This window comes from Maniola jurtina, chromosome 1, assembly GCF_905333055.1.
Source record: "Maniola jurtina chromosome 1, ilManJurt1.1, whole genome shotgun sequence".
Lineage (NCBI taxonomy): Eukaryota > Metazoa > Arthropoda > Insecta > Lepidoptera > Nymphalidae > Maniola > Maniola jurtina.
Window position 1 is genome coordinate 15,618,306 of NC_060029.1, and position 13,871 is coordinate 15,632,176.

Below are 13,871 nucleotides of genomic sequence, written 5' to 3' on the forward strand. Positions count from 1 at the left end.
GTTTCCGACGAATTAATAGTGAAATCTATATATTTACAAGATAAAGTTGAAAACTAAAACCCGACTACGATCGTCTTAATAAACGCTGATATACTATAGTAGGTAGTAGGTACAGTTATATTCATGAACTCAGAATTTTCTTCGCAAATACCCACCCACTTTTTTGATGTAACATCCGTTAGGTCAACTTTTTTAGTATAAAATATTATAGCCTATGTCACCCGGACCTTTACAACGAATCAATTGACACTCATTCATCAAAATCGGCCCAGTAGTTTAGGCGCTATGGTGGAACACACAGAATTTGGATACAAACATACATACTTACATACTTAGACAGCTAAAATCATAACCCTTCCTTTTGGCTTTACCGCAGTCGGGTAAAAAAAGAAAACTGACTGACTGATCTTATCATATCAGCGCACAGTTCAAACTACTGGACGGATGAGAATGGGTATGCAAATAGCTGTTATGACGTAGATATCCGCTAAGGGGCTAAAATAGGGGGATGAAATTTGTGTAGTCCACGCGGACGAAGCCGTGGGCTTAGGCTAGTTAAAGGATAACATCGTTTTCACCTTGTTTTAACGTCATGCAATTTAGATATCGGTGCACGTAAAATATATGAAATGTGCGTATTGGCTGAATATTTCATCCATTTTACGATATTAGATTTACTAGTAACGACCTAACCGTATACCGAAGCTTTATATTCAACCTAAGCTTTTCAGGTTAGTTAAAACCAGAATTTAGTACCTCATAAATTGCGAGTTTCAATAAATAAACTCCATGCTGATGATTGATTTAAAAATAATTTAAACAAATCATCAGCATGGAATTTATTTAGATTAGATTGCAAAAGGACTGCGATAAACCAATAATAATTACAGTAAAAAATATAAAGTATTCTGTAAAAATATAGTAATAATTGTAAGTAGTGATAACCTGTGGGGTGATTCGCTCAGTGTGTAACACAGAATGATTTTTTGCATGGATATAATCGTAGTTGAAGACCTGGAAAGTGGCATAGGCTGCTTTTATCAAATCATTATCATCAAATTATTAAAATCAAAGAGTTTCCGCGGGGTTTTTAAAACCCCTAAATCCACACGGATGAAGTCGCGGGCATCAGCTAGTGTTAAATAATTAGAATATTTAGTTTGTACTAGCTGTGCCCGCGACTTCGTTCGCGTGGAATAGCTCTCAGCGCGCTTTATATAGCCACGGACGCTCAGGCGCGAGGCGTGTAGTACGTACTCTGTACGTTAAAAATGTTCGCCGTGATTCTTTAAATTGTCATAACTTTTTTATTCATGAACCGATTGACATGAAATAAACACTAAATGTTAAGTGAAGCTTACTACAATATATTAGTGAAAACCGTATCTAAATCGAATAAGCCGTTTCTGATATTAGCGTGCATAAACCCACAGACAAACAGACAAAAAAAAAATTAATTACAATTTCGGGTTCGGCATCGATATAATAACAACCCCTGCTACTTTTTTTATATATATTTCCATTGTACACACAACACTTTTCTACAATTTTATTATTTAGATTTCGTAAGCTATGAGTACGACACCATAGACAGCGATCGCTGCGTAGGTGGCGCCATTCGGATATGATGAATTAATTGAAATGGCATTTGCCTAATGTCAAATACCTGTGCAGTTGCAATCTAAACGAGTACCAAACAAGAAGGCAAATGTCGAAGGCGACACACGAATCGCGACGTCTCATTCCGCGCCCCACGGAATATCTAGGCTACAGAGTACAGACTAGTAAGTGTAAGGTCTGGTAAGTAAGGTACTTACCAGAGTGAACGAGAGGGAGGGAATTCTCGGTTTGATCTTCTATCGATATGTCAAATATTAGGCTTTGGTGACGTCAAATCATAGACAAGTGTAAATTAAAAATTTAAAACACCCCCGACAAGTGAAGGTTACAGTAACTAGAAAAGACCTGATAACTTTCAAACGGCTGAACCGATTTTCTTGGACTATTCCGCGCCTACGATCCAAAGTATTTGAGTTTTCCAAAACATCATTTTCAAATAAATAATTATGTATCTAGGCAACGTCCATCTTGACAGCTTGACATTTGTCAATTGACACTTGAATATTATGAACCTAAGGGTTATCTAACCTTCTTTTCTACAAGAAAACTAGAAAAGAGCTGATAACTTTTAAACGGCTGAACCAATTTTTTTGGATTATAGCTAAGAACACTCTCGATCAAGCCACCTTTCAAACAAAAAAAACTAAATTAAAATCGGTTCATTCGTTTAGGCGCTACGATGCCACAGACAGATACACAGATACACAGACACACAGATACACACGTCAAACTTATAACACCCCTCTTTTTGGGTCGGGGGTTAAAAAATAGGGCTACTTTAGGGCTACCTGCGTCAAATGTACTAACATTTAACACCTGCCAGTGACGTAGAAACCTCGACGCGACGTTTAGTTAGAAGTTCTCGATCTGTCACGAACAGTGCTGGTACGAGTTACGACAGCAGTATAAGCGATTGTTAGGACGAGAACTTCAGCGTCTTTGATAAATCATATAACATGACAAGTGGTCTCTCTATATTTCGTCGCCATTCCTCATCACTAAGGGTCGCGACCCCTTCACATTAATCCTATAATGGTAGGAGTTCTCTTGGGATAATAATGCGGTGGGTTCCCAGATCTTTCCGCATACAACTCTCTAAGAGAACGAGATTTCGACTCTTAGGTTAATTGACAGTTATTATCAGATGTTAGGCTTTTTAGGATGTTGGCTTTTCCTGCATGTTAAGCAGTGGAAGGGCGGGCGGTGCATATCGCATGCTACGTGTTGCACCATACAATACAGGTTTGTCTGGTTTAGCGGATTATAGCAAATTAAGCTTTTGGTTCCTTGAATCGCGTGTTGTTTGGGGGTTTAGTGGTCTGAGTTTGCACGACACACGCCACCCACGGAAAAGATGTGGAACCATTGAACTACTAAAAATTACGCCTTGTACAGTACCCTGTAGTCTGCATTAAAACACCGTGACGTGACCGTTAACGTGTCTATGTAATCAGGGCTGTCATGGCATTCGTGCTTCTAGGGACCTTTTATTCGATGAGAGAAATCTCATGATCCTGCGAGGGAAATCGGGGTTATGTAGAATTTTTAGGGTTCCGCACCTCAAAAGGAAAATCCGGCCAAGTGCGAGTCAGACACGTGCACCGAGGGTTCCGCACTCGGGTATTTTTCCCGACATTTTGCACGATAAATCACAAACTAGGTACTTCGCATAAAAATAATTAAAAATCTGTTTTAGAATGTGCAGGCTAAGCCCTTTTATATGATACCCCACTTAGTATAGCTATCTTACTTTGAAAATTGAAAATACTAACTATTTGTTCATGAGCACATTTTTTTTTGTGATGTAACCACAAATTCATGGTTTTCGGATAGTTGTGGCCACCGGGCGACTAGAGTTGCCACGGTAGGCTACTTTATTTATTTACTTAGTACTAACATTACTAACAACTTATAACGAATTATTGTTACTAAAACACTAACTTTGGAATTATATTGTAATTTTATGGACTTACAGTATAAATTAAATATTATTTATTTATTTTACTACACTGTGTAGCACAACAACTGTAGTACAATATTTCACTAAAACGTCTGACGAGTGCCCACTTCCGACACTCGGCAACCCTGCGTTACGTAAGTTGAGCTGGACATAGGAGTGGTCCGCCGTTCGATTCCGGGCGGCGCAGGTTGTGCCGTATACAACTGTAATAATAAATTATTTGTATACGTGCCATGATTCTACTTTATGGTGTAGTTTCGATACCTACAGTTACGATGTCGGTGACGTTATGTGGCTGTGCTGACAGGAAGTCAACGTAGACAAAGTACGCGACAAGGCGAGATGGCAATCGGGGTATGAGTCGGGGGGACGGTGCCCTGTGCGGGATAGGGCGGGTGTGCGGGGCGTCCCCACCCCTATTCCATCGCGACCTGTCTATAGACTTACTACTATACTTCCGTTCACGACATTTTCATACGGAGCGAATAAATTCACTTTTATTATGCGAAAAACTGCCCAAGTGCGAGTCGGCCTTACAGACGAAGGGTTCGGTACCATTACCATATTTTTTAAAATATTTTTTGTGATGTTACCACAAATTCACGGTTTTCCCCTTTTCACGGTTTTCCCCTACAGATTTTCCCCTTTACTTGTGTTGTAAGACAATGCTACCTGCCTTATGATTTTAGTACCCTTTAGCGGGGTTCCGATTCGCGGGTCTTGATGAAAGACACGACATACAGACTACGAAGTGATCCTATAAGGGTTGCTTTTTTCCTTTTGAGATATGGAACCCTAAAAAAAGCTATTTTCTGTGACTTACTGACATTTCTGACGAATGCACAGTTCGCGTCAGTTAGGGAACATCTAACATAACGTCGAGACCTCGGCGTCACTGCCAGTATGTGTGGCTAAACCCTAAGCTGCCTGCATCAATGTTAGTACAGGTTAGGTACATATACATACAGACAGATAGACATAATATCGTCGATTCAGGATCAAACCGAGAGTTCCCTCACTCTAGTTCAGTCTGCCAGGCCTATGACAGTTTTAACGTATAGGTACATAGATAATAAATTAATCCGTTCACGACGAAGCCAATAAATTGAGGTTTATTGTATTTTTCGAGTATTTAAGCTAATTTCGTGGTTTAACAGTAACCACATTTCATATTATAAATAACGGGTAGGCATATTATACCACGATCTTGACCACGATTAATTTGTCTTATTTCAGGTTCATTATGAAAATTGTGAAAAGAAATCAATACAATATTTAACAGACATAACAAAATGTGCGAATAATTTTTAATTTATTGTATTGTAATTTGTAACACACAATGGCCTCATTAGCGGTCACTTTGAATACAAAATCATTGAAGCGAGCGAAAACAATTATTGTATTATCACACTGTATTTTAAATCTGATGCTGTGCAAATCACGTGCACATATTATTGTAGGTAGTCATATATAGTTTTCGCGGTACTGAACGAATTAATTATGAGAATTATCAACAACAGTTCAAAACCGAGCGTACTCGTACCTACCTAGGTACTTACTTGTTTAGATTTTATTTTAACGAATTTTTTCCGCACCAAACGATATAATTATGCTAGCAACAAGTGCAAATTAAATATTTATAACACCCCCGATAAGTGAAGGTTACAGTAACTAGAAAATAGCTGATAACTTTCAAACGGCTGAAACGATTTTCTTGGATTATAGCTAAGAACACTCTCGATCAAGCCACCTTTCAAACAAAAAAAAAAACTCGGTTCATTAGTTTAGGAGCTACGATGCCACAGACAGATACACAGATACACACGTCAAACTTATAACACCCCTCTTTTTGGGTCGGGGGTTAAAAATAAATTATAGCATAAAAGAAGAAAATATTGGTCAGCGATAATTTTATGTTCATGAGGTTGAAGATTCGATTCCGGTCTCTTTATTAACCCCGACCCAAAAAGAGGGGTGTTATAAGTTTGACGGTGTGTATAGGTGTATCTGTCTGTGGCATCGTAGCTCCTAAACTAATGAACCGATTTTAATTTAGTTTATTTTGTTTGAAAGATGGCTTGATCGAAAGTGTTCTTAGCTATAATCGAAGAAAATCGGTTCAGCCGTTTGAAAGTTATCAGCTCTTTTAGTTACTGTAACCTTCACTTGTCGGGGGTGTTGATGTTAATAATAATTTGACCAGTTCCAAAGCCAATTTTTTTTTATTACAACTTCTTCATCATCATTGAAAATCAGCCATGAAATGCCAATGCTCTAGAGTCTAGAATCTAGAGCAAGGCAGGGGCTATAAATATGTATAAGTAACGTTCTAAAAACTCTAGAAATAAACATTATCAACCACAAGCGACCCACACCGGCTTCGCATGGGTAGCTTATTACCATTTTCGTAGGGATCTCTATTTTTTTTTGAAAATAAAATATAACCTACTAGAGGATGCCCGCGACTTCGTCCGCGTGGATTTAGGTTTCTAAAGTTCCGTTAAAACTGTTTGATTTTCCGGGATAAAATGTAGCCTATGTCCGTCCCCGGGATATAAGCTAATCCTGTATCTTTCGTCAGAATCGGTTAAACTTTTGGGCCGTGAAAAGGTAGCAGACAGACTGACAGACAGACACACTTTCGTATTTATAATATTAGTATGGATGTCACTCAGGAATAATGTAGTTTTCTACTGGTGAAAGAATTTACATAATCATCATGTTCATTAGTTGCAGAGATTACTTCCTACAAACAAACTTTACGTCTTTATAATATTGGTATAGATTGCTTAAAAAAAAGTTTTTCAGTGAGAACGCTTTCATATAGATCCTTGTATTACAAGTTCTAAAAGCATTGGGTATAATATCCATCCATCTGTCCCAAGTTTTGTGTTTTTTGTTTTTGTGTTTTGAGAGAGCCGTTAGATCACATCCATCCAAAAATATAATATGGTCATAAACGAACCCAGCATTAGATATCCCTCGTCTCCATAGATCATTGGAAAATCTACGCCTAAAATCTAAATGTCATCAGTCTGATCGACCGGTCGATAGTCAAATCGCTACCATTTGGCATACATGGAAAATGTGCGTTTTCCCTACTCAGACATGTATTCGACGTCGGATCAAATGCCAGGCTATTTGAATAATCGACTACATTAACATGTATTGACTGTTGGCTTATGAAGTCAGTTGGCCATTGATCCGTCACGGTACCCGTATGTTATATTATAAAGGCGAAAGTTTGTATGTGTGTGTGTGTGTGTGTGTGTGTGTGTGTGTGTTTGTTACTCCTTCACGCAAAAACTACTGGACGGATTTGGCTGAAATTCGGAATGGAGATCAGGGGGCACGGCAGTGCCCCCGCCAAGACGAGCCAAACGGCGGCCGGGGCGCTACGTACCTTTTTCTCGAAGTGTTTCGCCGTATTTTCGACTCGTCATAACTTCGGTCTGGATGACGCTAGAAAGCTGAAATTTTCAGTATAAGGTGTCCTCAGCAAATTTACCAAATATACCAAGTATCAAATATCTAGCTTTTATGGTTACAGATTTATTGATACCTAAAATACGCCGATTTCGTCCCTCACTGATGATCATCAAAACCTCTACTCAAAACCTCTAAGGTACTTCCCGAAGTCCTAGAAGACTGAAATTTGGTATGTAGACTAGAAATTGACTACAAACTACAGGAAAATTAAGAAATTGGAAATGCCCCCCCTCTACGCCTCTTATGGGTGAAGCAAATCTGTAAATTCTGTCGCTAGAATGCTGATATTTTCAGGATAAGATGTCCTTGGCAGATTTATTAAACGCATTGAGTACCAATTGTCTAGCTTTTATAGTTTCAGATTTATTGACAGTCAAAACTTCTAGTCTGTAATTCTAGGGTACTTCCCGAAGTCCTAGAAGACTGAAATTTGGTGTGTACACTAGAAATTGCATACAAACTACAGGAAAATTAAGAAATTCAAAATTTTCCCCCTCCACTCCCACGTATGGGGGAAGCAAATTATTTGTAAAGTCTATCGCTAGAATGCTGATATTTTCAGGATAATATGTCCTTGACAGACTTATCAAACGTACCAAGTATCAATTGTCTACCTGTTATGGTTTCAGATTTATTGCCATTCAAAACCCCTCTAGTCAAAAGTTCTAAAGTACTTCCCTAAGTCCTAGAAGACTGAAATTTGGTATGTAGGCTAGGGATTTCATTCAAACAACAGGAAAATAAACTTTTCCCAGTCTGTACATTTAAAAAATGTGTTTCCTGAAGTCCTAAAAGACTGAAATTTGATATATCTGCTTTAAAATTGAGTTGCAAGATTCCACCCAAACAAACATAGTTACATACATTGCAAGTGGAATAAAAGCTTTTAAAAAAAGAGGTAACGATAGAGAGCGGGCCATGAAAATGATGTAGGTACCTACAAAAAATAGATCCAAAAAAAATCTAGGGCACCTGCCAAAAAGAAATGAAATCCCACCAAAAACATTTCATGTAAAAAGGTTGCCAAGACTCACAAGTTCATAATGTTTTCACTGTTAAAAAGTTATGAGATCTCTAATAGAGCCAAGCCCCTAGCTGAGCTTAGATTTGTGCTGGCCATGGGACCTATCCCAAGTCCAAAGTAATATAGCTCTTAAATGTTCTTGAGTGTATCACATTTATAACAATAAATAACAAATCACTCTACTTACAAGCTCTGATTTTACAAACCCTAAATCTTGGTTAAAAAAGTACGGCTTGGCCGTTTAATGTTCGTGAAACTATTACATGACAACATATTATATTAAGGTCATAAGGAATAGTTTGTTCGACAATTACTAATTTGTATTATACTTACTTCATGATTGTCGCACAAGCTATTCCGGGCTTAAATGTCATATCAGATAAAAGTTCCACGCACATTAAACGGCCAAGCCATCCTTTTTTAACCAAGAATTAGGGTTTGTAGAATCAGAGCTTGTAAGTAGAGTGATTTGTTATTTATTGTTATAAATGTGATACACTCAAGAACATTTAAGAGCTATATTACTTTGGACTTGGGATAGGTCCCATGGCCAGCACAAATCTAAGCTCAGCTAGGGGCTTGGCTCTATTAGAGATCTCATAACTTTTTAACAGTGAAAACATTATGAACTTGTGAGTCTTGGCAACCTTTTTACATGAAATGTTTTTGGTGGGTAGATAATATCCTGGATTAGCACATAGGCTACTTTTTATCCCGGAAAACAAAAGAGTTCCCACGGGATTTCGAAAAACCTAAATCCACGCGGACGAAGTCGCGGGCGTCAGCTAGTATGTATATACGAGTATGTTACGGCTGAAAACCGAAGAGCGGCTGCACCTAGGTTTTATTCAGATACAAGTAAGCCCTTGACTGCAATCCCACCTGGTGGTAAGTGATGATGCAGTCTAAGTTGGAAGCGGGTTAACCTGGACGGGGTACAGCAGTTTCTATTAAACCCATACCCCTTTAAAATAGAATAGAACAGGCTGAGCCGGTAGTGTGGTAACTAGCCACGGCCGGAGCCTCCCACCAGACCAAGAAATTTAGAAATCCGGATAGACTGGGAATTGAACCCGGGACCTCCCACTACACCACAGTGCTTGCCAGGGGAGGCCGTCAAAAACTATAGTTCATAAATAGCTTTATCGTTTGCGCTCAACTTGTCAATACGATTAGTAAAAAGCTGATTCGTATCCAAGTGCAGCTCGGATTTCTCATGTCTGCCTCGTGCATTGATATCCGCGGCTCGTGCTTACTCGGTATGCTTCACAAAAACCTTGACCTGACCACGAGTTCAACTTTAACTATGGCGGCAAAAAGTTCAGTATTAACTGTTTCGACTAGCGATTTCGTGCGATAGGAAACTAATTTCACTCTTCATCAGGGTTGGTGGTTAGCTAACTAAATCTATTTTTAGTTTCCCTGTTAATGGAGATCGTTGACCGTTAAATTATTCTGGTCTAAAGTTCATTTTCTTGCCGTACATTGGTTTTCTCTTCTTCATCATTAGGGCCTCGAGGTCTGGGGTCAGAAGATGTATAAAGAATTTATTTTGGTGCGAAAACGATTAAGTATTTATTTATTACTGACCTTATGTAGTACTTTATAGTAGAGCATAAAATCAATAAAGTAAGTGACAACTTTCTAGGTAGTGAGTCAACTTAAGTGATAACAATACTAACAATTTAACTGCTATTATACCTATATTTACTCATAAGAAAACCTTTTTTATGTGAAATATCTGAAATCATTTAGCAAAAAACTGGAGTCATTTCGGTGACGGTCATTGATTTTTTATTACAAAAAAGAAATGTTCTTGCTTGGTCTATCCTATATTATGATTAAAGATTCCTTGTCGTACAGAACATGAGATTTCCTTTTCATCTGATCTGTTGATTGCGAAGATCTTTTTGGCTCATTATCAGAGTGAACTAGAGTGAAAGAACTCCCGGTTTGATCCTGAATCGACGATATGTCAAATATTAGGCTATGGATGACGTTAAATCAAAGAAAAATAGGCTATTCATAGGCTTAAGGCTTTCTAAATAATTTTAAATACATATCAAAAATTGCGAAAATGGCAGAATTTGAACATGCATCTTCTGGGTTCGCGCCCGACCGAACCGTCCAGTGCCGTCGAAGCCTCGACGTTTTGTTCCAAGGTACTAACTGTCGTGAATTACTGTGTCATTACACTGATAAAGTTAGTTCAAGAAGTCTTTAGGAGTCTGCGTTTCACCCCCCATTGCAGAAACTGCAACTTGATTCTTGCTATCAAGTGGCACCAGCCCTAAATCAGACGGTAACGTCGCGGTTGCACTGCCAATAATTCAGTAACGCGCGTGACCGCGTACGGAGCGGACGTGCGTTTTACTCCATCCGAAAATAGTCACACTGATCGCGCTTTCTTTGCATACAAATCGCGGAAACGGTAAAACTACTCGTAAACCTGTGATACTCGTATTTTTTAAAACAAAGTGTGTGTTTAGTAAACGTGATTCGGTAGCATTGCCGGGATATCCTAGTTAAACCTACTTATTTATTGCAGTTGCATCCATCATTTCACTATGGTAACCCGCGACAAATATGGTTTTTCCGTTGCCATATTTGGTTTGTATTAAACCTATAAACGAATTACATTAAGCATTCTAATAAGATAATATAAAGATAAGTCGCAAATATTATAATCCTCAAATTCTACATGTTTCAAAATTCAAATAGGTATACACGTGATAAAAAAAATATAATTTGATATTTCATCGATAAAATTAATCTAGTTGGGACGATGTATTAGTTAAGAGCAAGCTTGTGAAATTGCGATTGCGAAATTTAACCATGAAATGAAATCAAAGGTTACCTGTATCCATAGTGAAACATTTTACTATTATTATTTTCATCGTTAACAGAACATTTTTCTAGTCAAATATTTCGTTTATTACTTATTAATATTGGATTAATAAATAATGAATAATTCTTTTGATATTTAAGTCTTTATGCAACAAACAAAACCTGAATCAAACGTTGTTATATCCTCTTTAATTGAAGAATTTTTAAACTTTTTGTTTTCTATAAAATACGTAATATTTTTACTACTAATATTTAAAAATAATTGTGACCGCAAAAAACTGAAGCATATATTTTTGACGAGGCTCCATGGCCTTCGATAAGTTGTATTGTATACGTTGTAATGAGAATACGCTGCGCTATACTCTCCTTATAATTAACACATATTAGCATAATCAATAAAACGTCTTGAACATTTGATATATAATCTTTATTATTAATAAGGCCAAGAATTGTTCTGCGATTAATTTAGCTTTTACAAGCTTATGTCCGAGACTTTGTCCGCATAGTCTACGCAAATTTCGAACCCCTATTTTACCCTCATAGGGATTGAATTTTCAGAAATTTTTCTTAGCGGAGGTCTGCTTTATAATATTTTATACCTGCATGCCAAATTTCAGACCGATTCGTCCAGTAGATTGAGCTGTTAGTGAGCTTTTCCTTTTATATATATTTAGAAGATAACATCTTCTCATAACGGGATTAGGAACATTTGCCAATGCTACTTCTGTGTTACGTCTTTACAATTTTGCATAACGTGTCTTATTTAATCGACTTCATTCCATCCGATTTGACAATGATAATTAAGATATTTTGGAACAAAATCGCTATTATCGTATTAAGATTTCTTTTTAATTATTAGATATATATTCCTGATTTCCACAAAGACTTTGAAATTCTTAACTTGTGGCAAACTTGTCAAAAAAAGTTTATCTAATTTTTCCAAAAAAAAGTTAATTCTTTCTAACCATCCAGTTTTCATTTTACTACAGATTTACGAAACCCATTTCACAAATCTAGGGCTAATAGAAAACCTTATTTGTTACATAATTTTTATCTCAAAGATTGGCAAATCTATTTTTTATATTGTTCAGAAGTTTATTGGATTATGTACGTTTGAGTGGTTCAAGGGACGATCCTTATTTCTCCTCTCACATTGAGTGGTTGTTATTTTATTTCTTCCTTTCGTGGCTGGAATTTTCAGGCCGTGTTGACACACGAGAAACGTTTTCAATTTCAGAATCAGGTCAATTATTACGCTCTTGTCAGCATGGCGGAGTTAACCTGATTTTGAAATAGCGGGCTAAATAAAATTGTGAAGGCAGATGTTGGTTGTCAGATCAATTTCAAACTGTTTTTTGCTCTTTAACTTATATAATTGATCTTGCATTTACAGCATTATATGATCGTCCACAATTTCACACTAAGAATAAATAATTGGGAAAGTGCGTCTGTGCTTCTGTCCTTTGCTACCGTTTAATAGTCGTAGCTTAGCTGCAGAACCTTACTTTATAAAGATTGGTATAAAGATAACTTTCATTCTAAAGCTGGGGCATAAGTTTTTTTCAATGAAAATTACGCTAGTCTCTTAGAATACGATTATGATGTGTTACATCATAGTATAAAGTAATCATTAACTAAACTGACTAAATATTCTCGTAGGATATGACCTTCAAATTATTCTAATATCTAGTCCAGCGAATATTCCATAACATTATCTGGTTCAAGATCAGCAATTAGCTCATTCCCGCATCTCTGTTCATTTTACCATTGCATTACCATAGCACAGCATTACCATAACAAGTTTAAAAAACCATATTTTACTTGATAGATATTAGCCTGCATCATGAGTTGTTATCTGAGATCGCGGTCACGCGCAAATCCTGTGATGTATAAAAATTAGCAAGTGTAAATTAAAAATTTACAATTTATAGCACCATCTATAAATTTTATGGTGAAGACTGAAGATGCCACCCGTATTCATTTTACCCATTATCATCAGACTTATGTTTATGATTCATAACATAAAATAAATAATTTTTTTATCAGTGTTAGTTCAAGTTAAACAGACAATTTTTGTGCTTCGACTATTATGTTAATTAACAACAGATAATAAAAGTAATCGTTCTGAAGTCATACTGTAGCCTCGATACATTTTTATTCTTTTTTAATGACTTACTTACCTGTACGACCACTTTTATTTGTTCTTTCGTGGTAATTATTTTAATTTTTAGATGGCTTGTTTGTCTATAATATACTTGGTGATTTATTTTGTATAATAACCTAAAATATTTTATTGTTTAAATCTGCTTTAATGTTTAGTTGTCAGGAAATTGCAATCAATCCGCTGCTGGTTTTATGGGGCGTACATAATAATAGGCAAAAATTCGTCATGTAGATACATCCATCCACCACAAACATCAATTGCTTTCATTCTCTAATTTTTCTTTTCATCTTCTCATCATCAAGTTTTATCCGCGTGGGCTCCAAACCCGTATTTTACCCCCCTTAGTATTTTCAAAAATCCTTTCTTAGCGGATGTCAGTGTCAACGTCATAATAACTATTTGCATGTCAATTTTCAGCCCGAGACTACTGAACAGTAGTTCGAACTATGTGTCGCGTTGATAGATCAGTCAGTCGGTCGGTCAGTCAGTCCGTCACCTCTTCCTTTTATATAATTAGATAATCGATTATCACCTTGTTATTTACAACTAAGTATTATATTAAATTCTCATCTATGTATATTGATTATTGTCATTATAATAATTTTTGACTAATCACAATTTTGAATAACCATGTTATATTAACCATAGAACGAAGCTCCTACATCAGTGTTATTAACAACTTCAGCATTTCTAACGACTGTAATTTACTACCGAGTTAATTCATTTGCAATTAACTAATGACTACTAACTCTAATCATCTATCTGGC

General features: G+C 36.7%; 1 protein-coding gene across 4 annotated transcripts in view; it reads left to right on the plus strand.

Moving 5' to 3' along the window:
• The window catches only part of LOC123866429 (SUN domain-containing ossification factor), a 90,562-nt gene that overhangs the window by 45,532 nt on the left and 31,159 nt on the right, over nucleotides 1–13,871 (plus strand). The window contains exon 1 of one of the 4 annotated variants that reach the window (XM_045908006.1): nucleotides 10,432–10,663. The exons of 1 other annotated variant lie outside the window; for it this stretch is intronic. The gene's annotated coding sequence lies outside the window, so the exon portion shown is untranslated. Of the gene's footprint in view, nucleotides 1–10,431; nucleotides 10,664–13,871 lie in introns of those variants that run through there. 2 more of the 4 variants (XM_045908024.1, XM_045908014.1) reach the window with 2 other exon arrangements.